At 45.1% G+C, this 20317-nt stretch overlaps 53 non-coding genes and 2 pseudogenes across 53 annotated transcripts; all 55 read right to left on the bottom strand.

The window, feature by feature from the left end:
- Window positions 1–149: 149 nt before the first annotated feature.
- LOC137989667 (5S ribosomal RNA) lies at window positions 150–266 on the bottom strand (annotated as a pseudogene).
- A 251-nt stretch (window positions 267–517) lies between these two features.
- LOC137989665 (5S ribosomal RNA) lies at window positions 518–637 on the bottom strand (annotated as a pseudogene).
- A 251-nt stretch (window positions 638–888) lies between these two features.
- LOC137989654 (5S ribosomal RNA) lies at window positions 889–1007 on the bottom strand. Its single transcript, XR_011120965.1, has one exon. It is a non-coding gene; the product is annotated as a 5S ribosomal RNA (ribosomal RNA).
- Window positions 1008–1256: 249 nt separating this feature from the next.
- Window positions 1257–1375, bottom strand: LOC137989603 (5S ribosomal RNA). Its single transcript, XR_011120917.1, has one exon. It is a non-coding gene; the product is annotated as a 5S ribosomal RNA (ribosomal RNA).
- A 250-nt stretch (window positions 1376–1625) lies between these two features.
- On the bottom strand, window positions 1626–1744 carry LOC137989653 (5S ribosomal RNA). The gene has a single exon (XR_011120964.1). It is a non-coding gene; the product is annotated as a 5S ribosomal RNA (ribosomal RNA).
- Window positions 1745–1995: 251 nt separating this feature from the next.
- LOC137989652 (5S ribosomal RNA) lies at window positions 1996–2114 on the bottom strand. The gene has a single exon (XR_011120963.1). It is a non-coding gene; the product is annotated as a 5S ribosomal RNA (ribosomal RNA).
- A 251-nt stretch (window positions 2115–2365) lies between these two features.
- On the bottom strand, window positions 2366–2484 carry LOC137989651 (5S ribosomal RNA). The gene has a single exon (XR_011120962.1). It is a non-coding gene; the product is annotated as a 5S ribosomal RNA (ribosomal RNA).
- A 251-nt stretch (window positions 2485–2735) lies between these two features.
- On the bottom strand, window positions 2736–2854 carry LOC137989650 (5S ribosomal RNA). Its single transcript, XR_011120961.1, has one exon. It is a non-coding gene; the product is annotated as a 5S ribosomal RNA (ribosomal RNA).
- Window positions 2855–3105: 251 nt separating this feature from the next.
- LOC137989649 (5S ribosomal RNA) lies at window positions 3106–3224 on the bottom strand. The gene has a single exon (XR_011120960.1). It is a non-coding gene; the product is annotated as a 5S ribosomal RNA (ribosomal RNA).
- A 251-nt stretch (window positions 3225–3475) lies between these two features.
- On the bottom strand, window positions 3476–3594 carry LOC137989648 (5S ribosomal RNA). The gene has a single exon (XR_011120959.1). It is a non-coding gene; the product is annotated as a 5S ribosomal RNA (ribosomal RNA).
- Window positions 3595–3845: 251 nt separating this feature from the next.
- Window positions 3846–3964, bottom strand: LOC137989655 (5S ribosomal RNA). The gene has a single exon (XR_011120966.1). It is a non-coding gene; the product is annotated as a 5S ribosomal RNA (ribosomal RNA).
- A 251-nt stretch (window positions 3965–4215) lies between these two features.
- On the bottom strand, window positions 4216–4334 carry LOC137989647 (5S ribosomal RNA). The gene has a single exon (XR_011120958.1). It is a non-coding gene; the product is annotated as a 5S ribosomal RNA (ribosomal RNA).
- A 251-nt stretch (window positions 4335–4585) lies between these two features.
- Window positions 4586–4704, bottom strand: LOC137989646 (5S ribosomal RNA). The gene has a single exon (XR_011120957.1). It is a non-coding gene; the product is annotated as a 5S ribosomal RNA (ribosomal RNA).
- A 251-nt stretch (window positions 4705–4955) lies between these two features.
- LOC137989644 (5S ribosomal RNA) lies at window positions 4956–5074 on the bottom strand. The gene has a single exon (XR_011120955.1). It is a non-coding gene; the product is annotated as a 5S ribosomal RNA (ribosomal RNA).
- Window positions 5075–5325: 251 nt separating this feature from the next.
- Window positions 5326–5444, bottom strand: LOC137989643 (5S ribosomal RNA). The gene has a single exon (XR_011120954.1). It is a non-coding gene; the product is annotated as a 5S ribosomal RNA (ribosomal RNA).
- A 251-nt stretch (window positions 5445–5695) lies between these two features.
- Window positions 5696–5814, bottom strand: LOC137989642 (5S ribosomal RNA). The gene has a single exon (XR_011120953.1). It is a non-coding gene; the product is annotated as a 5S ribosomal RNA (ribosomal RNA).
- Window positions 5815–6065: 251 nt separating this feature from the next.
- On the bottom strand, window positions 6066–6184 carry LOC137989641 (5S ribosomal RNA). The gene has a single exon (XR_011120952.1). It is a non-coding gene; the product is annotated as a 5S ribosomal RNA (ribosomal RNA).
- A 251-nt stretch (window positions 6185–6435) lies between these two features.
- On the bottom strand, window positions 6436–6554 carry LOC137989639 (5S ribosomal RNA). Its single transcript, XR_011120951.1, has one exon. It is a non-coding gene; the product is annotated as a 5S ribosomal RNA (ribosomal RNA).
- Window positions 6555–6805: 251 nt separating this feature from the next.
- On the bottom strand, window positions 6806–6924 carry LOC137989638 (5S ribosomal RNA). The gene has a single exon (XR_011120950.1). It is a non-coding gene; the product is annotated as a 5S ribosomal RNA (ribosomal RNA).
- A 251-nt stretch (window positions 6925–7175) lies between these two features.
- LOC137989637 (5S ribosomal RNA) lies at window positions 7176–7294 on the bottom strand. Its single transcript, XR_011120949.1, has one exon. It is a non-coding gene; the product is annotated as a 5S ribosomal RNA (ribosomal RNA).
- Window positions 7295–7545: 251 nt separating this feature from the next.
- Window positions 7546–7664, bottom strand: LOC137989636 (5S ribosomal RNA). Its single transcript, XR_011120948.1, has one exon. It is a non-coding gene; the product is annotated as a 5S ribosomal RNA (ribosomal RNA).
- A 251-nt stretch (window positions 7665–7915) lies between these two features.
- Window positions 7916–8034, bottom strand: LOC137989635 (5S ribosomal RNA). The gene has a single exon (XR_011120947.1). It is a non-coding gene; the product is annotated as a 5S ribosomal RNA (ribosomal RNA).
- A 251-nt stretch (window positions 8035–8285) lies between these two features.
- LOC137989634 (5S ribosomal RNA) lies at window positions 8286–8404 on the bottom strand. The gene has a single exon (XR_011120946.1). It is a non-coding gene; the product is annotated as a 5S ribosomal RNA (ribosomal RNA).
- A 251-nt stretch (window positions 8405–8655) lies between these two features.
- On the bottom strand, window positions 8656–8774 carry LOC137989632 (5S ribosomal RNA). Its single transcript, XR_011120944.1, has one exon. It is a non-coding gene; the product is annotated as a 5S ribosomal RNA (ribosomal RNA).
- A 251-nt stretch (window positions 8775–9025) lies between these two features.
- On the bottom strand, window positions 9026–9144 carry LOC137989631 (5S ribosomal RNA). Its single transcript, XR_011120943.1, has one exon. It is a non-coding gene; the product is annotated as a 5S ribosomal RNA (ribosomal RNA).
- A 251-nt stretch (window positions 9145–9395) lies between these two features.
- Window positions 9396–9514, bottom strand: LOC137989630 (5S ribosomal RNA). Its single transcript, XR_011120942.1, has one exon. It is a non-coding gene; the product is annotated as a 5S ribosomal RNA (ribosomal RNA).
- Window positions 9515–9765: 251 nt separating this feature from the next.
- On the bottom strand, window positions 9766–9884 carry LOC137989629 (5S ribosomal RNA). Its single transcript, XR_011120941.1, has one exon. It is a non-coding gene; the product is annotated as a 5S ribosomal RNA (ribosomal RNA).
- Window positions 9885–10135: 251 nt separating this feature from the next.
- Window positions 10136–10254, bottom strand: LOC137989628 (5S ribosomal RNA). The gene has a single exon (XR_011120940.1). It is a non-coding gene; the product is annotated as a 5S ribosomal RNA (ribosomal RNA).
- Window positions 10255–10505: 251 nt separating this feature from the next.
- On the bottom strand, window positions 10506–10624 carry LOC137989627 (5S ribosomal RNA). Its single transcript, XR_011120939.1, has one exon. It is a non-coding gene; the product is annotated as a 5S ribosomal RNA (ribosomal RNA).
- A 251-nt stretch (window positions 10625–10875) lies between these two features.
- Window positions 10876–10994, bottom strand: LOC137989626 (5S ribosomal RNA). Its single transcript, XR_011120938.1, has one exon. It is a non-coding gene; the product is annotated as a 5S ribosomal RNA (ribosomal RNA).
- Window positions 10995–11245: 251 nt separating this feature from the next.
- On the bottom strand, window positions 11246–11364 carry LOC137989625 (5S ribosomal RNA). Its single transcript, XR_011120937.1, has one exon. It is a non-coding gene; the product is annotated as a 5S ribosomal RNA (ribosomal RNA).
- Window positions 11365–11615: 251 nt separating this feature from the next.
- Window positions 11616–11734, bottom strand: LOC137989623 (5S ribosomal RNA). Its single transcript, XR_011120936.1, has one exon. It is a non-coding gene; the product is annotated as a 5S ribosomal RNA (ribosomal RNA).
- A 251-nt stretch (window positions 11735–11985) lies between these two features.
- LOC137989622 (5S ribosomal RNA) lies at window positions 11986–12104 on the bottom strand. Its single transcript, XR_011120935.1, has one exon. It is a non-coding gene; the product is annotated as a 5S ribosomal RNA (ribosomal RNA).
- Window positions 12105–12355: 251 nt separating this feature from the next.
- Window positions 12356–12474, bottom strand: LOC137989620 (5S ribosomal RNA). Its single transcript, XR_011120933.1, has one exon. It is a non-coding gene; the product is annotated as a 5S ribosomal RNA (ribosomal RNA).
- A 251-nt stretch (window positions 12475–12725) lies between these two features.
- Window positions 12726–12844, bottom strand: LOC137989619 (5S ribosomal RNA). Its single transcript, XR_011120932.1, has one exon. It is a non-coding gene; the product is annotated as a 5S ribosomal RNA (ribosomal RNA).
- A 251-nt stretch (window positions 12845–13095) lies between these two features.
- On the bottom strand, window positions 13096–13214 carry LOC137989618 (5S ribosomal RNA). The gene has a single exon (XR_011120931.1). It is a non-coding gene; the product is annotated as a 5S ribosomal RNA (ribosomal RNA).
- Window positions 13215–13465: 251 nt separating this feature from the next.
- LOC137989617 (5S ribosomal RNA) lies at window positions 13466–13584 on the bottom strand. Its single transcript, XR_011120930.1, has one exon. It is a non-coding gene; the product is annotated as a 5S ribosomal RNA (ribosomal RNA).
- Window positions 13585–13835: 251 nt separating this feature from the next.
- Window positions 13836–13954, bottom strand: LOC137989616 (5S ribosomal RNA). Its single transcript, XR_011120929.1, has one exon. It is a non-coding gene; the product is annotated as a 5S ribosomal RNA (ribosomal RNA).
- Window positions 13955–14205: 251 nt separating this feature from the next.
- On the bottom strand, window positions 14206–14324 carry LOC137989615 (5S ribosomal RNA). Its single transcript, XR_011120928.1, has one exon. It is a non-coding gene; the product is annotated as a 5S ribosomal RNA (ribosomal RNA).
- A 251-nt stretch (window positions 14325–14575) lies between these two features.
- Window positions 14576–14694, bottom strand: LOC137989614 (5S ribosomal RNA). Its single transcript, XR_011120927.1, has one exon. It is a non-coding gene; the product is annotated as a 5S ribosomal RNA (ribosomal RNA).
- Window positions 14695–14945: 251 nt separating this feature from the next.
- Window positions 14946–15064, bottom strand: LOC137989613 (5S ribosomal RNA). Its single transcript, XR_011120926.1, has one exon. It is a non-coding gene; the product is annotated as a 5S ribosomal RNA (ribosomal RNA).
- A 251-nt stretch (window positions 15065–15315) lies between these two features.
- On the bottom strand, window positions 15316–15434 carry LOC137989612 (5S ribosomal RNA). The gene has a single exon (XR_011120925.1). It is a non-coding gene; the product is annotated as a 5S ribosomal RNA (ribosomal RNA).
- A 251-nt stretch (window positions 15435–15685) lies between these two features.
- On the bottom strand, window positions 15686–15804 carry LOC137989611 (5S ribosomal RNA). The gene has a single exon (XR_011120924.1). It is a non-coding gene; the product is annotated as a 5S ribosomal RNA (ribosomal RNA).
- Window positions 15805–16055: 251 nt separating this feature from the next.
- LOC137989609 (5S ribosomal RNA) lies at window positions 16056–16174 on the bottom strand. Its single transcript, XR_011120922.1, has one exon. It is a non-coding gene; the product is annotated as a 5S ribosomal RNA (ribosomal RNA).
- Window positions 16175–16425: 251 nt separating this feature from the next.
- On the bottom strand, window positions 16426–16544 carry LOC137989607 (5S ribosomal RNA). The gene has a single exon (XR_011120921.1). It is a non-coding gene; the product is annotated as a 5S ribosomal RNA (ribosomal RNA).
- A 251-nt stretch (window positions 16545–16795) lies between these two features.
- On the bottom strand, window positions 16796–16914 carry LOC137989606 (5S ribosomal RNA). Its single transcript, XR_011120920.1, has one exon. It is a non-coding gene; the product is annotated as a 5S ribosomal RNA (ribosomal RNA).
- A 251-nt stretch (window positions 16915–17165) lies between these two features.
- On the bottom strand, window positions 17166–17284 carry LOC137989605 (5S ribosomal RNA). The gene has a single exon (XR_011120919.1). It is a non-coding gene; the product is annotated as a 5S ribosomal RNA (ribosomal RNA).
- A 251-nt stretch (window positions 17285–17535) lies between these two features.
- On the bottom strand, window positions 17536–17654 carry LOC137989604 (5S ribosomal RNA). The gene has a single exon (XR_011120918.1). It is a non-coding gene; the product is annotated as a 5S ribosomal RNA (ribosomal RNA).
- A 251-nt stretch (window positions 17655–17905) lies between these two features.
- LOC137989714 (5S ribosomal RNA) lies at window positions 17906–18024 on the bottom strand. The gene has a single exon (XR_011121012.1). It is a non-coding gene; the product is annotated as a 5S ribosomal RNA (ribosomal RNA).
- A 251-nt stretch (window positions 18025–18275) lies between these two features.
- LOC137989713 (5S ribosomal RNA) lies at window positions 18276–18394 on the bottom strand. Its single transcript, XR_011121011.1, has one exon. It is a non-coding gene; the product is annotated as a 5S ribosomal RNA (ribosomal RNA).
- Window positions 18395–18645: 251 nt separating this feature from the next.
- On the bottom strand, window positions 18646–18764 carry LOC137989712 (5S ribosomal RNA). The gene has a single exon (XR_011121010.1). It is a non-coding gene; the product is annotated as a 5S ribosomal RNA (ribosomal RNA).
- A 251-nt stretch (window positions 18765–19015) lies between these two features.
- LOC137989711 (5S ribosomal RNA) lies at window positions 19016–19134 on the bottom strand. The gene has a single exon (XR_011121009.1). It is a non-coding gene; the product is annotated as a 5S ribosomal RNA (ribosomal RNA).
- Window positions 19135–19385: 251 nt separating this feature from the next.
- LOC137989710 (5S ribosomal RNA) lies at window positions 19386–19504 on the bottom strand. The gene has a single exon (XR_011121008.1). It is a non-coding gene; the product is annotated as a 5S ribosomal RNA (ribosomal RNA).
- Window positions 19505–19755: 251 nt separating this feature from the next.
- On the bottom strand, window positions 19756–19874 carry LOC137989707 (5S ribosomal RNA). The gene has a single exon (XR_011121006.1). It is a non-coding gene; the product is annotated as a 5S ribosomal RNA (ribosomal RNA).
- Window positions 19875–20125: 251 nt separating this feature from the next.
- LOC137989706 (5S ribosomal RNA) lies at window positions 20126–20244 on the bottom strand. Its single transcript, XR_011121005.1, has one exon. It is a non-coding gene; the product is annotated as a 5S ribosomal RNA (ribosomal RNA).
- Between the last annotated feature and the right edge of the window lie 73 nt (window positions 20245–20317).

Raw genomic sequence — 20317 nt, 5'->3', positions numbered from 1 at the left:
ATGTTCAATTAATAGGCCATCAACCAGTTACATTGTGACGACACTTTAACATTTGTCGCGCGCGAAAATTCAGTGCTCATGCAATGTGGACAAGCAAGAAAATAACAACTCATGAATCACCATAAACTAAAAGCAATCAATCAAGTAGAAGGCTACAACACGAGAATTCCAAGCGGTCACCCAGCGAAGTACTACTCTCGCCCTACAGGATTTGACTGCGGGGATCGGACGGGACGCCGGTTTTCGCCTGTGGTATGGTCGTAGACGGAAGAATACAAGCTCTAGTTGTATGTGTGATTTGTTTTCGTCTAGCCAAGCGAGAAAGTGAGTTTAAATCCCCCTTGCCTTCCCTTCAGACTGCAAAGAATGTTCAATTAATAGGCCATCAACCAGTTACATTGTGACGACAACTTTAACATTTGTCGCCCGCGAAAATTCAGTGCTCATGCAATGTGGACAAGCAAGAAAATAACAACTCATGAATCAACCATAAACTAAAAGCAATCAATAAAGTAGAAGCCTACAACACGAGGAATTTTTTAAGCGGTCACCCACCGAAGTACTACTCTCGCCCTAAAGGATTTGACTGCGGGGATCGGACGGGACCCGGTTTTTCGCCTGTGGTATGGTCGTAGACGGAAGAATACAAGCTCTAGTTGTATGTGTGATTTGTTTTCGTCTAGCCAAGCGAGAAAGCGAGTGAAAATCCCCCTTGCCTTCCCTTCAAACTGCAAAGAATGTTCAATTAATAGGCCATCAACCAGTTGTATTGTGACGACAACTTTAACATTTGTCGCGCGCGAAAATTCAGTGCTCATGCAATGTGGACAAGCGAGAAAATAACAACTCATGAATCAACCATAAACTAAAAGCAATCAATAAAGTAGAAGCCTACAACACGAGGAATTCCCAAGCGGTCACCCAGCGAAGTACTACTCTCGCCCTACAGGATTTGACTGCGGGGATCGGACGGGACCCGGTTTTTCGCCTGTGGTATGGTCGTAGACGGAAGAATACAAGCTCTAGTTGTATGTGATTTGTTTTCGTCTAGCCAAGCGAGAAAGCGAGTGAAAATCCCCCTTGCCTTCCCTTCAGACTGCAAAGAATGTTCAATTAATAGGCCATCAACCAGTTACATTGTGACGACAACTTTAACATTTGTCGCGCGCGAAAATTCAGTGCTCATGCAATGTGGACAAGCAAGAAAATAACAACTCATGAATCAACCATAAACTAAAAGCAATCAATAAAGTAGAAGCCTACAACACGAGGAATTCCCAAGCGGTCACCCAGCGAAGTACTACTCTCGCCCTACAGGATTTGACTGCGGGGATCGGACGGGACCCGGTGTCTTGCCTGTGGTATGGTCGTAGACGGAAGAATACAAGCTCTAGTTGTATGTGTTAGTATTTGACGTGTAGACCGGCGAGAATGCGATTGATAATCCCCCTTGCCTTCCCTTCAGACTGCAAAGAATGTTCAATTAATAGGCCATCAACCAGTTACATTGTGACGACAACTTTAACATTTGTCGCGCGCGAAAATTCAGTGCTCATGCAATGTGGACAAGCAAGAAAATAACAACTCATGAATCAACCATAACTAAAAGCAATCAATAAAGTAGAAGCCTACAACACGAGGAATTCCCAAGCGGTCACCCAGCGAAGTACTACTCTCGCCCTACAGGATTTGACTGCGGGGATCGGACGGGACCCGGTTTTTCGCCTGTGGTATGGTCGTAGACGGAAGAATACAAGCTCTAGTTGTATGTGTGATTTGTTTTCGTCTAGCCAAGCGAGAAAGCGAGTGAAAATCCCCCTTGCCTTCCCTTCAGACTGCAAAGAATGTTCAATTAATAGGCCATCAACCAGTTACATTGTGACGACAACTTTAACATTTGTCGCGCGCGAAAATTCAGTGCTCATGCAATGTGGACAAGCAAGAAAATAACAACTCATGAATCAACCATAAACTAAAAGCAATCAATAAAGTAGAAGCCTACAACACGAGGAATTCCCAAGCGGTCACCCAGCGAAGTACTACTCTCGCCCTACAGGATTTGACTGCGGGGATCGGACGGGACCCGGTTTTTCGCCTGTGGTATGGTCGTAGACGGAAGAATACAAGCTCTAGTTGTATGTGTGATTTGTTTTCGTCTAGCCAAGCGAGAAAGCGAGTGAAAATCCCCCTTGCCTTCCCTTCAGACTGCAAAGAATGTTCAATTAATAGGCCATCAACCAGTTACATTGTGACGACAACTTTAACATTTGTCGCGCGCGAAAATTCAGTGCTCATGCAATGTGGACAAGCAAGAAAATAACAACTCATGAATCAACCATAAACTAAAAGCAATCAATAAAGTAGAAGCCTACAACACGAGGAATTCCCAAGCGGTCACCCAGCGAAGTACTACTCTCGCCCTACAGGATTTGACTGCGGGGATCGGACGGGACCCGGTTTTTCGCCTGTGGTATGGTCGTAGACGGAAGAATACAAGCTCTAGTTGTATGTGTGATTTGTTTTCGTCTAGCCAAGCGAGAAAGCGAGTGAAAATCCCCCTTGCCTTCCCTTCAGACTGCAAAGAATGTTCAATTAATAGGCCATCAACCAGTTACATTGTGACGACAACTTTAACATTTGTCGCGCGCGAAAATTCAGTGCTCATGCAATGTGGACAAGCAAGAAAATAACAACTCATGAATCAACCATAAACTAAAAGCAATCAATAAAGTAGAAGCCTACAACACGAGGAATTCCCAAGCGGTCACCCAGCGAAGTACTACTCTCGCCCTACAGGATTTGACTGCGGGGATCGGACGGGACCCGGTTTTTCGCCTGTGGTATGGTCGTAGACGGAAGAATACAAGCTCTAGTTGTATGTGTGATTTGTTTTCGTCTAGCCAAGCGAGAAAGCGAGTGAAAATCCCCCTTGCCTTCCCTTCAGACTGCAAAGAATGTTCAATTAATAGGCCATCAACCAGTTACATTGTGACGACAACTTTAACATTTGTCGCGCGCGAAAATTCAGTGCTCATGCAATGTGGACAAGCAAGAAAATAACAACTCATGAATCAACCATAAACTAAAAGCAATCAATAAAGTAGAAGCCTACAACACGAGGAATTCCCAAGCGGTCACCCAGCGAAGTACTACTCTCGCCCTACAGGATTTGACTGCGGGGATCGGACGGGACCCGGTTTTTCGCCTGTGGTATGGTCGTAGACGGAAGAATACAAGCTCTAGTTGTATGTGTGATTTGTTTTCGTCTAGCCAAGCGAGAAAGCGAGTGAAAATCCCCCTTGCCTTCCCTTCAGACTGCAAAGAATGTTCAATTAATAGGCCATCAACCAGTTACATTGTGACGACAACTTTAACATTTGTCGCGCGCGAAAATTCAGTGCTCATGCAATGTGGACAAGCAAGAAAATAACAACTCATGAATCAACCATAAACTAAAAGCAATCAATAAAGTAGAAGCCTACAACACGAGGAATTCCCAAGCGGTCACCCAGCGAAGTACTACTCTCGCCCTACAGGATTTGACTGCGGGGATCGGACGGGACCCGGTTTTTCGCCTGTGGTATGGTCGTAGACGGAAGAATACAAGCTCTAGTTGTATGTGTGATTTGTTTTCGTCTAGCCAAGCGAGAAAGCGAGTGAAAATCCCCCTTGCCTTCCCTTCAGACTGCAAAGAATGTTCAATTAATAGGCCATCAACCAGTTACATTGTGACGACAACTTTAACATTTGTCGCGCGCGAAAATTCAGTGCTCATGCAATGTGGACAAGCAAGAAAATAACAACTCATGAATCAACCATAAACTAAAAGCAATCAATAAAGTAGAAGCCTACAACACGAGGAATTCCCAAGCGGTCACCCAGCGAAGTACTACTCTCGCCCTACAGGATTTGACTGCGGGGATCGGACGGGACCCGTTTTTTCGCCTGTGGTATGGTCGTAGACGGAAGAATACAAGCTCTAGTTGTATGTGTGATTTGTTTTCGTCTAGCCAAGCGAGAAAGCGAGTGAAAATCCCCCTTGCCTTCCCTTCAGACTGCAAAGAATGTTCAATTAATAGGCCATCAACCAGTTACATTGTGACGACAACTTTAACATTTGTCGCGCGCGAAAATTCAGTGCTCATGCAATGTGGACAAGCAAGAAAATAACAACTCATGAATCAACCATAAACTAAAAGCAATCAATAAAGTAGAAGCCTACAACACGAGGAATTCCCAAGCGGTCACCCAGCGAAGTACTACTCTCGCCCTACAGGATTTGACTGCGGGGATCGGACGGGACCCGGTTTTTCGCCTGTGGTATGGTCGTAGACGGAAGAATACAAGCTCTAGTTGTATGTGTGATTTGTTTTCGTCTAGCCAAGCGAGAAAGCGAGTGAAAATCCCCCTTGCCTTCCCTTCAGACTGCAAAGAATGTTCAATTAATAGGCCATCAACCAGTTACATTGTGACGACAACTTTAACATTTGTCGCGCGCGAAAATTCAGTGCTCATGCAATGTGGACAAGCAAGAAAATAACAACTCATGAATCAACCATAAACTAAAAGCAATCAATAAAGTAGAAGCCTACAACACGAGGAATTCCCAAGCGGTCACCCAGCGAAGTACTACTCTCGCCCTACAGGATTTGACTGCGGGGATCGGACGGGACCCGGTTTTTCGCCTGTGGTATGGTCGTAGACGGAAGAATACAAGCTCTAGTTGTATGTGTGATTTGTTTTCGTCTAGCCAAGCGAGAAAGCGAGTGAAAATCCCCCTTGCCTTCCCTTCAGACTGCAAAGAATGTTCAATTAATAGGCCATCAACCAGTTACATTGTGACGACAACTTTAACATTTGTCGCGCGCGAAAATTCAGTGCTCATGCAATGTGGACAAGCAAGAAAATAACAACTCATGAATCAACCATAAACTAAAAGCAATCAATAAAGTAGAAGCCTACAACACGAGGAATTCCCAAGCGGTCACCCAGCGAAGTACTACTCTCGCCCTACAGGATTTGACTGCGGGGATCGGACGGGACCCGGTTTTTCGCCTGTGGTATGGTCGTAGACGGAAGAATACAAGCTCTAGTTGTATGTGTGATTTGTTTTCGTCTAGCCAAGCGAGAAAGCGAGTGAAAATCCCCCTTGCCTTCCCTTCAGACTGCAAAGAATGTTCAATTAATAGGCCATCAACCAGTTACATTGTGACGACAACTTTAACATTTGTCGCGCGCGAAAATTCAGTGCTCATGCAATGTGGACAAGCAAGAAAATAACAACTCATGAATCAACCATAAACTAAAAGCAATCAATAAAGTAGAAGCCTACAACACGAGGAATTCCCAAGCGGTCACCCAGCGAAGTACTACTCTCGCCCTACAGGATTTGACTGCGGGGATCGGACGGGACCCGGTTTTTCGCCTGTGGTATGGTCGTAGACGGAAGAATACAAGCTCTAGTTGTATGTGTGATTTGTTTTCGTCTAGCCAAGCGAGAAAGCGAGTGAAAATCCCCCTTGCCTTCCCTTCAGACTGCAAAGAATGTTCAATTAATAGGCCATCAACCAGTTACATTGTGACGACAACTTTAACATTTGTCGCGCGCGAAAATTCAGTGCTCATGCAATGTGGACAAGCAAGAAAATAACAACTCATGAATCAACCATAAACTAAAAGCAATCAATAAAGTAGAAGCCTACAACACGAGGAATTCCCAAGCGGTCACCCAGCGAAGTACTACTCTCGCCCTACAGGATTTGACTGCGGGGATCGGACGGGACCCGGTTTTTCGCCTGTGGTATGGTCGTAGACGGAAGAATACAAGCTCTAGTTGTATGTGTGATTTGTTTTCGTCTAGCCAAGCGAGAAAGCGAGTGAAAATCCCCCTTGCCTTCCCTTCAGACTGCAAAGAATGTTCAATTAATAGGCCATCAACCAGTTACATTGTGACGACAACTTTAACATTTGTCGCGCGCGAAAATTCAGTGCTCATGCAATGTGGACAAGCAAGAAAATAACAACTCATGAATCAACCATAAACTAAAAGCAATCAATAAAGTAGAAGCCTACAACACGAGGAATTCCCAAGCGGTCACCCAGCGAAGTACTACTCTCGCCCTACAGGATTTGACTGCGGGGATCGGACGGGACCCGGTTTTTCGCCTGTGGTATGGTCGTAGACGGAAGAATACAAGCTCTAGTTGTATGTGTGATTTGTTTTCGTCTAGCCAAGCGAGAAAGCGAGTGAAAATCCCCCTTGCCTTCCCTTCAGACTGCAAAGAATGTTCAATTAATAGGCCATCAACCAGTTACATTGTGACGACAACTTTAACATTTGTCGCGCGCGAAAATTCAGTGCTCATGCAATGTGGACAAGCAAGAAAATAACAACTCATGAATCAACCATAAACTAAAAGCAATCAATAAAGTAGAAGCCTACAACACGAGGAATTCCCAAGCGGTCACCCAGCGAAGTACTACTCTCGCCCTACAGGATTTGACTGCGGGGATCGGACGGGACCCGGTTTTTCGCCTGTGGTATGGTCGTAGACGGAAGAATACAAGCTCTAGTTGTATGTGTGATTTGTTTTCGTCTAGCCAAGCGAGAAAGCGAGTGAAAATCCCCCTTGCCTTCCCTTCAGACTGCAAAGAATGTTCAATTAATAGGCCATCAACCAGTTACATTGTGACGACAACTTTAACATTTGTCGCGCGCGAAAATTCAGTGCTCATGCAATGTGGACAAGCAAGAAAATAACAACTCATGAATCAACCATAAACTAAAAGCAATCAATAAAGTAGAAGCCTACAACACGAGGAATTCCCAAGCGGTCACCCAGCGAAGTACTACTCTCGCCCTACAGGATTTGACTGCGGGGATCGGACGGGACCCGGTTTTTCGCCTGTGGTATGGTCGTAGACGGAAGAATACAAGCTCTAGTTGTATGTGTGATTTGTTTTCGTCTAGCCAAGCGAGAAAGCGAGTGAAAATCCCCCTTGCCTTCCCTTCAGACTGCAAAGAATGTTCAATTAATAGGCCATCAACCAGTTACATTGTGACGACAACTTTAACATTTGTCGCGCGCGAAAATTCAGTGCTCATGCAATGTGGACAAGCAAGAAAATAACAACTCATGAATCAACCATAAACTAAAAGCAATCAATAAAGTAGAAGCCTACAACACGAGGAATTCCCAAGCGGTCACCCAGCGAAGTACTACTCTCGCCCTACAGGATTTGACTGCGGGGATCGGACGGGACCCGGTTTTTCGCCTGTGGTATGGTCGTAGACGGAAGAATACAAGCTCTAGTTGTATGTGTGATTTGTTTTCGTCTAGCCAAGCGAGAAAGCGAGTGAAAATCCCCCTTGCCTTCCCTTCAGACTGCAAAGAATGTTCAATTAATAGGCCATCAACCAGTTACATTGTGACGACAACTTTAACATTTGTCGCGCGCGAAAATTCAGTGCTCATGCAATGTGGACAAGCAAGAAAATAACAACTCATGAATCAACCATAAACTAAAAGCAATCAATAAAGTAGAAGCCTACAACACGAGGAATTCCCAAGCGGTCACCCAGCGAAGTACTACTCTCGCCCTACAGGATTTGACTGCGGGGATCGGACGGGACCCGGTTTTTCGCCTGTGGTATGGTCGTAGACGGAAGAATACAAGCTCTAGTTGTATGTGTGATTTGTTTTCGTCTAGCCAAGCGAGAAAGCGAGTGAAAATCCCCCTTGCCTTCCCTTCAGACTGCAAAGAATGTTCAATTAATAGGCCATCAACCAGTTACATTGTGACGACAACTTTAACATTTGTCGCGCGCGAAAATTCAGTGCTCATGCAATGTGGACAAGCAAGAAAATAACAACTCATGAATCAACCATAAACTAAAAGCAATCAATAAAGTAGAAGCCTACAACACGAGGAATTCCCAAGCGGTCACCCAGCGAAGTACTACTCTCGCCCTACAGGATTTGACTGCGGGGATCGGACGGGACCCGGTTTTTCGCCTGTGGTATGGTCGTAGACGGAAGAATACAAGCTCTAGTTGTATGTGTGATTTGTTTTCGTCTAGCCAAGCGAGAAAGCGAGTGAAAATCCCCCTTGCCTTCCCTTCAGACTGCAAAGAATGTTCAATTAATAGGCCATCAACCAGTTACATTGTGACGACAACTTTAACATTTGTCGCGCGCGAAAATTCAGTGCTCATGCAATGTGGACAAGCAAGAAAATAACAACTCATGAATCAACCATAAACTAAAAGCAATCAATAAAGTAGAAGCCTACAACACGAGGAATTCCCAAGCGGTCACCCAGCGAAGTACTACTCTCGCCCTACAGGATTTGACTGCGGGGATCGGACGGGACCCGGTTTTTCGCCTGTGGTATGGTCGTAGACGGAAGAATACAAGCTCTAGTTGTATGTGTGATTTGTTTTCGTCTAGCCAAGCGAGAAAGCGAGTGAAAATCCCCCTTGCCTTCCCTTCAGACTGCAAAGAATGTTCAATTAATAGGCCATCAACCAGTTACATTGTGACGACAACTTTAACATTTGTCGCGCGCGAAAATTCAGTGCTCATGCAATGTGGACAAGCAAGAAAATAACAACTCATGAATCAACCATAAACTAAAAGCAATCAATAAAGTAGAAGCCTACAACACGAGGAATTCCCAAGCGGTCACCCAGCGAAGTACTACTCTCGCCCTACAGGATTTGACTGCGGGGATCGGACGGGACCCGGTTTTTCGCCTGTGGTATGGTCGTAGACGGAAGAATACAAGCTCTAGTTGTATGTGTGATTTGTTTTCGTCTAGCCAAGCGAGAAAGCGAGTGAAAATCCCCCTTGCCTTCCCTTCAGACTGCAAAGAATGTTCAATTAATAGGCCATCAACCAGTTACATTGTGACGACAACTTTAACATTTGTCGCGCGCGAAAATTCAGTGCTCATGCAATGTGGACAAGCAAGAAAATAACAACTCATGAATCAACCATAAACTAAAAGCAATCAATAAAGTAGAAGCCTACAACACGAGGAATTCCCAAGCGGTCACCCAGCGAAGTACTACTCTCGCCCTACAGGATTTGACTGCGGGGATCGGACGGGACCCGGTTTTTCGCCTGTGGTATGGTCGTAGACGGAAGAATACAAGCTCTAGTTGTATGTGTGATTTGTTTTCGTCTAGCCAAGCGAGAAAGCGAGTGAAAATCCCCCTTGCCTTCCCTTCAGACTGCAAAGAATGTTCAATTAATAGGCCATCAACCAGTTACATTGTGACGACAACTTTAACATTTGTCGCGCGCGAAAATTCAGTGCTCATGCAATGTGGACAAGCAAGAAAATAACAACTCATGAATCAACCATAAACTAAAAGCAATCAATAAAGTAGAAGCCTACAACACGAGGAATTCCCAAGCGGTCACCCAGCGAAGTACTACTCTCGCCCTACAGGATTTGACTGCGGGGATCGGACGGGACCCGGTTTTTCGCCTGTGGTATGGTCGTAGACGGAAGAATACAAGCTCTAGTTGTATGTGTGATTTGTTTTCGTCTAGCCAAGCGAGAAAGCGAGTGAAAATCCCCCTTGCCTTCCCTTCAGACTGCAAAGAATGTTCAATTAATAGGCCATCAACCAGTTACATTGTGACGACAACTTTAACATTTGTCGCGCGCGAAAATTCAGTGCTCATGCAATGTGGACAAGCAAGAAAATAACAACTCATGAATCAACCATAAACTAAAAGCAATCAATAAAGTAGAAGCCTACAACACGAGGAATTCCCAAGCGGTCACCCAGCGAAGTACTACTCTCGCCCTACAGGATTTGACTGCGGGGATCGGACGGGACCCGGTTTTTCGCCTGTGGTATGGTCGTAGACGGAAGAATACAAGCTCTAGTTGTATGTGTGATTTGTTTTCGTCTAGCCAAGCGAGAAAGCGAGTGAAAATCCCCCTTGCCTTCCCTTCAGACTGCAAAGAATGTTCAATTAATAGGCCATCAACCAGTTACATTGTGACGACAACTTTAACATTTGTCGCGCGCGAAAATTCAGTGCTCATGCAATGTGGACAAGCAAGAAAATAACAACTCATGAATCAACCATAAACTAAAAGCAATCAATAAAGTAGAAGCCTACAACACGAGGAATTCCCAAGCGGTCACCCAGCGAAGTACTACTCTCGCCCTACAGGATTTGACTGCGGGGATCGGACGGGACCCGGTTTTTCGCCTGTGGTATGGTCGTAGACGGAAGAATACAAGCTCTAGTTGTATGTGTGATTTGTTTTCGTCTAGCCAAGCGAGAAAGCGAGTGAAAATCCCCCTTGCCTTCCCTTCAGACTGCAAAGAATGTTCAATTAATAGGCCATCAACCAGTTACATTGTGACGACAACTTTAACATTTGTCGCGCGCGAAAATTCAGTGCTCATGCAATGTGGACAAGCAAGAAAATAACAACTCATGAATCAACCATAAACTAAAAGCAATCAATAAAGTAGAAGCCTACAACACGAGGAATTCCCAAGCGGTCACCCAGCGAAGTACTACTCTCGCCCTACAGGATTTGACTGCGGGGATCGGACGGGACCCGGTTTTTCGCCTGTGGTATGGTCGTAGACGGAAGAATACAAGCTCTAGTTGTATGTGTGATTTGTTTTCGTCTAGCCAAGCGAGAAAGCGAGTGAAAATCCCCCTTGCCTTCCCTTCAGACTGCAAAGAATGTTCAATTAATAGGCCATCAACCAGTTACATTGTGACGACAACTTTAACATTTGTCGCGCGCGAAAATTCAGTGCTCATGCAATGTGGACAAGCAAGAAAATAACAACTCATGAATCAACCATAAACTAAAAGCAATCAATAAAGTAGAAGCCTACAACACGAGGAATTCCCAAGCGGTCACCCAGCGAAGTACTACTCTCGCCCTACAGGATTTGACTGCGGGGATCGGACGGGACCCGGTTTTTCGCCTGTGGTATGGTCGTAGACGGAAGAATACAAGCTCTAGTTGTATGTGTGATTTGTTTTCGTCTAGCCAAGCGAGAAAGCGAGTGAAAATCCCCCTTGCCTTCCCTTCAGACTGCAAAGAATGTTCAATTAATAGGCCATCAACCAGTTACATTGTGACGACAACTTTAACATTTGTCGCGCGCGAAAATTCAGTGCTCATGCAATGTGGACAAGCAAGAAAATAACAACTCATGAATCAACCATAAACTAAAAGCAATCAATAAAGTAGAAGCCTACAACACGAGGAATTCCCAAGCGGTCACCCAGCGAAGTACTACTCTCGCCCTACAGGATTTGACTGCGGGGATCGGACGGGACCCGGTTTTTCGCCTGTGGTATGGTCGTAGACGGAAGAATACAAGCTCTAGTTGTATGTGTGATTTGTTTTCGTCTAGCCAAGCGAGAAAGCGAGTGAAAATCCCCCTTGCCTTCCCTTCAGACTGCAAAGAATGTTCAATTAATAGGCCATCAACCAGTTACATTGTGACGACAACTTTAACATTTGTCGCGCGCGAAAATTCAGTGCTCATGCAATGTGGACAAGCAAGAAAATAACAACTCATGAATCAACCATAAACTAAAAGCAATCAATAAAGTAGAAGCCTACAACACGAGGAATTCCCAAGCGGTCACCCAGCGAAGTACTACTCTCGCCCTACAGGATTTGACTGCGGGGATCGGACGGGACCCGGTTTTTCGCCTGTGGTATGGTCGTAGACGGAAGAATACAAGCTCTAGTTGTATGTGTGATTTGTTTTCGTCTAGCCAAGCGAGAAAGCGAGTGAAAATCCCCCTTGCCTTCCCTTCAGACTGCAAAGAATGTTCAATTAATAGGCCATCAACCAGTTACATTGTGACGACAACTTTAACATTTGTCGCGCGCGAAAATTCAGTGCTCATGCAATGTGGACAAGCAAGAAAATAACAACTCATGAATCAACCATAAACTAAAAGCAATCAATAAAGTAGAAGCCTACAACACGAGGAATTCCCAAGCGGTCACCCAGCGAAGTACTACTCTCGCCCTACAGGATTTGACTGCGGGGATCGGACGGGACCCGGTTTTTCGCCTGTGGTATGGTCGTAGACGGAAGAATACAAGCTCTAGTTGTATGTGTGATTTGTTTTCGTCTAGCCAAGCGAGAAAGCGAGTGAAAATCCCCCTTGCCTTCCCTTCAGACTGCAAAGAATGTTCAATTAATAGGCCATCAACCAGTTACATTGTGACGACAACTTTAACATTTGTCGCGCGCGAAAATTCAGTGCTCATGCAATGTGGACAAGCAAGAAAATAACAACTCATGAATCAACCATAAACTAAAAGCAATCAATAAAGTAGAAGCCTACAACACGAGGAATTCCCAAGCGGTCACCCAGCGAAGTACTACTCTCGCCCTACAGGATTTGACTGCGGGGATCGGACGGGACCCGGTTTTTCGCCTGTGGTATGGTCGTAGACGGAAGAATACAAGCTCTAGTTGTATGTGTGATTTGTTTTCGTCTAGCCAAGCGAGAAAGCGAGTGAAAATCCCCCTTGCCTTCCCTTCAGACTGCAAAGAATGTTCAATTAATAGGCCATCAACCAGTTACATTGTGACGACAACTTTAACATTTGTCGCGCGCGAAAATTCAGTGCTCATGCAATGTGGACAAGCAAGAAAATAACAACTCATGAATCAACCATAAACTAAAAGCAATCAATAAAGTAGAAGCCTACAACACGAGGAATTCCCAAGCGGTCACCCAGCGAAGTACTACTCTCGCCCTACAGGATTTGACTGCGGGGATCGGACGGGACCCGGTTTTTCGCCTGTGGTATGGTCGTAGACGGAAGAATACAAGCTCTAGTTGTATGTGTGATTTGTTTTCGTCTAGCCAAGCGAGAAAGCGAGTGAAAATCCCCCTTGCCTTCCCTTCAGACTGCAAAGAATGTTCAATTAATAGGCCATCAACCAGTTACATTGTGACGACAACTTTAACATTTGTCGCGCGCGAAAATTCAGTGCTCATGCAATGTGGACAAGCAAGAAAATAACAACTCATGAATCAACCATAAACTAAAAGCAATCAATAAAGTAGAAGCCTACAACACGAGGAATTCCCAAGCGGTCACCCAGCGAAGTACTACTCTCGCCCTACAGGATTTGACTGCGGGGATCGGACGGGACCCGGTTTTTCGCCTGTGGTATGGTCGTAGACGGAAGAATACAAGCTCTAGTTGTATGTGTGATTTGTTTTCGTCTAGCCAAGCGAGAAAGCGAGTGAAAATCCCCCTTGCCTTCCCTTCAGACTGCAAAGAATGTTCAATTAATAGGCCATCAACCAGTTACATTGTGACGACAACTTTAACATTTGTCGCGCGCGAAAATTCAGTGCTCATGCAATGTGGACAAGCAAGAAAATAACAACTCATGAATCAACCATAAACTAAAAGCAATCAATAAAGTAGAAGCCTACAACACGAGGAATTCCCAAGCGGTCACCCAGCGAAGTACTACTCTCGCCCTACAGGATTTGACTGCGGGGATCGGACGGGACCCGGTTTTTCGCCTGTGGTATGGTCGTAGACGGAAGAATACAAGCTCTAGTTGTATGTGTGATTTGTTTTCGTCTAGCCAAGCGAGAAAGCGAGTGAAAATCCCCCTTGCCTTCCCTTCAGACTGCAAAGAATGTTCAATTAATAGGCCATCAACCAGTTACATTGTGACGACAACTTTAACATTTGTCGCGCGCGAAAATTCAGTGCTCATGCAATGTGGACAAGCAAGAAAATAACAACTCATGAATCAACCATAAACTAAAAGCAATCAATAAAGTAGAAGCCTACAACACGAGGAATTCCCAAGCGGTCACCCAGCGAAGTACTACTCTCGCCCTACAGGATTTGACTGCGGGGATCGGACGGGACCCGGTTTTTCGCCTGTGGTATGGTCGTAGACGGAAGAATACAAGCTCTAGTTGTATGTGTGATTTGTTTTCGTCTAGCCAAGCGAGAAAGCGAGTGAAAATCCCCCTTGCCTTCCCTTCAGACTGCAAAGAATGTTCAATTAATAGGCCATCAACCAGTTACATTGTGACGACAACTTTAACATTTGTCGCGCGCGAAAATTCAGTGCTCATGCAATGTGGACAAGCAAGAAAATAACAACTCATGAATCAACCATAAACTAAAAGCAATCAATAAAGTAGAAGCCTACAACACGAGGAATTCCCAAGCGGTCACCCAGCGAAGTACTACTCTCGCCCTACAGGATTTGACTGCGGGGATCGGACGGGACCCGGTTTTTCGCCTGTGGTATGGTCGTAGACGGAAGAATACAAGCTCTAGTTGTATGTGTGATTTGTTTTCGTCTAGCCAAGCGAGAAAGCGAGTGAAAATCCCCCTTGCCTTCCCTTCAGACTGCAAAGAATGTTCAATTAATAGGCCATCAACCAGTTACATTGTGACGACAACTTTAACATTTGTCGCGCGCGAAAATTCAGTGCTCATGCAATGTGGACAAGCAAGAAAATAACAACTCATGAATCAACCATAAACTAAAAGCAATCAATAAAGTAGAAGCCTACAACACGAGGAATTCCCAAGCGGTCACCCAGCGAAGTACTACTCTCGCCCTACAGGATTTGACTGCGGGGATCGGACGGGACCCGGTTTTTCGCCTGTGGTATGGTCGTAGACGGAAGAATACAAGCTCTAGTTGTATGTGTGATTTGTTTTCGTCTAGCCAAGCGAGAAAGCGAGTGAAAATCCCCCTTGCCTTCCCTTCAGACTGCAAAGAATGTTCAATTAATAGGCCATCAACCAGTTACATTGTGACGACAACTTTAACATTTGTCGCGCGCGAAAATTCAGTGCTCATGCAATGTGGACAAGCAAGAAAATAACAACTCATGAATCAACCATAAACTAAAAGCAATCAATAAAGTAGAAGCCTACAACACGAGGAATTCCCAAGCGGTCACCCAGCGAAGTACTACTCTCGCCCTACAGGATTTGACTGCGGGGATCGGACGGGACCCGGTTTTTCGCCTGTGGTATGGTCGTAGACGGAAGAATACAAGCTCTAGTTGTATGTGTGATTTGTTTTCGTCTAGCCAAGCGAGAAAGCGAGTGAAAATCCCCCTTGCCTTCCCTTCAGACTGCAAAGAATGTTCAATTAATAGGCCATCAACCAGTTACATTGTGACGACAACTTTAACATTTGTCGCGCGCGAAAATTCAGTGCTCATGCAATGTGGACAAGCAAGAAAATAACAACTCATGAATCAACCATAAACTAAAAGCAATCAATAAAGTAGAAGCCTACAACACGAGGAATTCCCAAGCGGTCACCCAGCGAAGTACTACTCTCGCCCTACAGGATTTGACTGCGGGGATCGGACGGGACCCGGTTTTTCGCCTGTGGTATGGTCGTAGACGGAAGAATACAAGCTCTAGTTGTATGTGTGATTTGTTTTCGTCTAGCCAAGCGAGAAAGCGAGTGAAAATCCCCCTTGCCTTCCCTTCAGACTGCAAAGAATGTTCAATTAATAGGCCATCAACCAGTTACATTGTGACGACAACTTTAACATTTGTCGCGCGCGAAAATTCAGTGCTCATGCAATGTGGACAAGCAAGAAAATAACAACTCATGAATCAACCATAAACTAAAAGCAATCAATAAAGTAGAAGCCTACAACACGAGGAATTCCCAAGCGGTCACCCAGCGAAGTACTACTCTCGCCCTACAGGATTTGACTGCGGGGATCGGACGGGACCCGGTTTTTCGCCTGTGGTATGGTCGTAGACGGAAGAATACAAGCTCTAGTTGTATGTGTGATTTGTTTTCGTCTAGCCAAGCGAGAAAGCGAGTGAAAATCCCCCTTGCCTTCCCTTCAGACTGCAAAGAATGTTCAATTAATAGGCCATCAACCAGTTACATTGTGACGACAACTTTAACATTTGTCGCGCGCGAAAATTCAGTGCTCATGCAATGTGGACAAGCAAGAAAATAACAACTCATGAATCAACCATAAACTAAAAGCAATCAATAAAGTAGAAGCCTACAACACGAGGAATTCCCAAGCGGTCACCCAGCGAAGTACTACTCTCGCCCTACAGGATTTGACTGCGGGGATCGGACGGGACCCGGTTTTTCGCCTGTGGTATGGTCGTAGACGGAAGAATACAAGCTCTAGTTGTATGTGTGATTTGTTTTCGTCTAGCCAAGCGAGAAAGCGAGTGAAAATCCCCCTTGCCTTCCCTTCAGACTGCAAAGAATGTTCAATTAATAGGCCATCAACCAGTTACATTGTGACGACAACTTTAACATTTGTCGCGCGCGAAAATTCAGTGCTCATGCAATGTGGACAAGCAAGAAAATAACAACTCATGAATCAACCATAAACTAAAAGCAATCAATAAAGTAGAAGCCTACAACACGAGGAATTCCCAAGCGGTCACCCAGCGAAGTACTACTCTCGCCCTACAGGATTTGACTGCGGGGATCGGACGGGACCCGGTTTTTCGCCTGTGGTATGGTCGTAGACGGAAGAATACAAGCTCTAGTTGTATGTGTGATTTGTTTTCGTCTAGCCAAGCGAGAAAGCGAGTGAAAATCCCCCTTGCCTTCCCTTCAGACTGCAAAGAATGTTCAATTAATAGGCCATCAACCAGTTACATTGTGACGACAACTTTAACATTTGTCGCGCGCGAAAATTCAGTGCTCATGCAATGTGGACAAGCAAGAAAATAACAACTCATGAATCAACCATAAACTAAAAGCAATCAATAAAGTAGAAGCCTACAACACGAGGAATTCCCAAGCGGTCACCCAGCGAAGTACTACTCTCGCCCTACAGGATTTGACTGCGGGGATCGGACGGGACCCGGTTTTTCGCCTGTGGTATGGTCGTAGACGGAAGAATACAAGCTCTAGTTGTATGTGTGATTTGTTTTCGTCTAGCCAAGCGAGAAAGCGAGTGAAAATCCCCCTTGCCTTCCCTTCAGACTGCAAAGAATGTTCAATTAATAGGCCATCAACCAGTTACATTGTGACGACAACTTTAACATTTGTCGCGCGCGAAAATTCAGTGCTCATGCAATGTGGACAAGCAAGAAAATAACAACTCATGAATCAACCATAAACTAAAAGCAATCAATAAAGTAGAAGCCTACAACACGAGGAATTCCCAAGCGGTCACCCAGCGAAGTACTACTCTCGCCCTACAGGATTTGACTGCGGGGATCGGACGGGACCCGGTTTTTCGCCTGTGGTATGGTCGTAGACGGAAGAATACAAGCTCTAGTTGTATGTGTGATTTGTTTTCGTCTAGCCAAGCGAGAAAGCGAGTGAAAATCCCCCTTGCCTTCCCTTCAGACTGCAAAGAATGTTCAATTAATAGGCCATCAACCAGTTACATTGTGACGACAACTTTAACATTTGTCGCGCGCGAAAATTCAGTGCTCATGCAATGTGGACAAGCAAGAAAATAACAACTCATGAATCAACCATAAACTAAAAGCAATCAATAAAGTAGAAGCCTACAACACGAGGAATTCCCAAGCGGTCACCCAGCGAAGTACTACTCTCGCCCTACAGGATTTGACTGCGGGGATCGGACGGGACCCGGTTTTTCGCCTGTGGTATGGTCGTAGACGGAAGAATACAAGCTCTAGTTGTATGTGTGATTTGTTTTCGTCTAGCCAAGCGAGAAAGCGAGTGAAAATCCCCCTTGCCTTCCCTTCAGACTGCAAAGAATGTTCAATTAATAGGCCATCAACCAGTTACATTGTGACGACAACTTTAACATTTGTCGCGCGCGAAAATTCAGTGCTCATGCAATGTGGACAAGCAAGAAAATAACAACTCATGAATCAACCATAAACTAAAAGCAATCAATAAAGTAGAAGCCTACAACACGAGGAATTCCCAAGCGGTCACCCAGCGAAGTACTACTCTCGCCCTACAGGATTTGACTGCGGGGATCGGACGGGACCCGGTTTTTCGCCTGTGGTATGGTCGTAGACGGAAGAATACAAGCTCTAGTTGTATGTGTGATTTGTTTTCGTCTAGCCAAGCGAGAAAGCGAGTGAAAATCCCCCTTGCCTTCCCTTCAGACTGCAAAGAATGTTCAATTAATAGGCCATCAACCAGTTACATTGTGACGACAACTTTAACATTTGTCGCGCGCGAAAATTCAGTGCTCATGCAATGTGGACAAGCAAGAAAATAACAACTCATGAATCAACCATAAACTAAAAGCAATCAATAAAGTAGAAGCCTACAACACGAGGAATTCCCAAGCGGTCACCCAGCGAAGTACTACTCTCGCCCTACAGGATTTGACTGCGGGGATCGGACGGGACCCGGTTTTTCGCCTGTGGTATGGTCGTAGACGGAAGAATACAAGCTCTAGTTGTATGTGTGATTTGTTTTCGTCTAGCCAAGCGAGAAAGCGAGTGAAAATCCCCCTTGCCTTCCCTTCAGACTGCAAAGAATGTTCAATTAATAGGCCATCAACCAGTTACATTGTGACGACAACTTTAACATTTGTCGCGCGCGAAAATTCAGTGCTCATGCAATGTGGACAAGCAAGAAAATAACAACTCATGAATCAACCATAAACTAAAAGCAATCAATAAAGTAGAAGCCTACAACACGAGGAATTCCCAAGCGGTCACCCAGCGAAGTACTACTCTCGCCCTACAGGATTTGACTGCGGGGATCGGACGGGACCCGGTTTTTCGCCTGTGGTATGGTCGTAGACGGAAGAATACAAGCTCTAGTTGTATGTGTGATTTGTTTTCGTCTAGCCAAGCGAGAAAGCGAGTGAAAATCCCCCTTGCCTTCCCTTCAGACTGCAAAGAATGTTCAATTAATAGGCCATCAACCAGTTACATTGTGACGACAACTTTAACATTTGTCGCGCGCGAAAATTCAGTGCTCATGCAATGTGGACAAGCAAGAAAATAACAACTCATGAATCAACCATAAACTAAAAGCAATCAATAAAGTAGAAGCCTACAACACGAGGAATTCCCAAGCGGTCACCCAGCGAAGTACTACTCTCGCCCTACAGGATTTGACTGCGGGGATCGGACGGGACCCGGTTTTTCGCCTGTGGTATGGTCGTAGACGGAAGAATACAAGCTCTAGTTGTATGTGTGATTTGTTTTCGTCTAGCCAAGCGAGAAAGCGAGTGAAAATCCCCCTTGCCTTCCCTTCAGACTGCAAAGAATGTTCAATTAATAGGCCATCAACCAGTTACATTGTGACGACAACTTTAACATTTGTCGCGCGCGAAAATTCAGTGCTCATGCAATGTGGACAAGCAAGAAAATAACAACTCATGAATCAACCATAAACTAAAAGCAATCAATAAAGTAGAAGCCTACAACACGAGGAATTCCCAAGCGGTCACCCAGCGAAGTACTACTCTCGCCCTACAGGATTTGACTGCGGGGATCGGACGGGACCCGGTTTTTCGCCTGTGGTATGGTCGTAGACGGAAGAATACAAGCTCTAGTTGTATGTGTGATTTGTTTTCGTCTAGCCAAGCGAGAAAGCGAGTGAAAATCCCCCTTGCCTTCCCTTCAGACTGCAAAGAATGTTCAATTAATAGGCCATCAACCAGTTACATTGTGACGACAACTTTAACATTTGTCGCGCGCGAAAATTCAGTGCTCATGCAATGTGGACAAGCAAGAAAATAACAACTCATGAATCAACCATAAACTAAAAGCAATCAATAAAGTAGAAGCCTACAACACGAGGAATTCCCAAGCGGTCACCCAGCGAAGTACTACTCTCGCCCTACAGGATTTGACTGCGGGGATCGGACGGGACCCGGTTTTTCGCCTGTGGTATGGTCGTAGACGGAAGAATACAAGCTCTAGTTGTATGTGTGATTTGTTTTCGTCTAGCCAAGCGAGAAAGCGAGTGAAAATCCCCCTTGCCTTCCCTTCAGACTGCAAAGAATGTTCAATTAATAGGCCATCAACCAGTTACATTGTGACGACAACTTTAACATTTGTCGCGCGCGAAAATTCAGTGCTCATGCAATGTGGACAAGCAAGAAAATAACAACTCATGAATCAACCATAAACTAAAAGCAATCAATAAAGTAGAAGCCTACAACACGAGGAATTCCCAAGCGGTCACCCAGCGAAGTACTACTCTCGCCCTACAGGATTTGACTGCGGGGATCGGACGGGACCCGGTTTTTCGCCTGTGGTATGGTCGTAGACGGAAGAATACAAGCTCTAGTTGTATGTGTGATTTGTTTTCGTCTAGCCAAGCGAGAAAGCGAGTGAAAATCCC

The sequence above is a fragment of the Montipora foliosa genome, unplaced genomic scaffold (assembly GCF_036669935.1).
Source record: "Montipora foliosa isolate CH-2021 unplaced genomic scaffold, ASM3666993v2 scaffold_47, whole genome shotgun sequence".
In the NCBI taxonomy this organism is placed as follows: domain Eukaryota; kingdom Metazoa; phylum Cnidaria; class Anthozoa; order Scleractinia; family Acroporidae; genus Montipora; species Montipora foliosa.
This window is presented reverse-complemented; position numbering and strand designations above follow the sequence as displayed.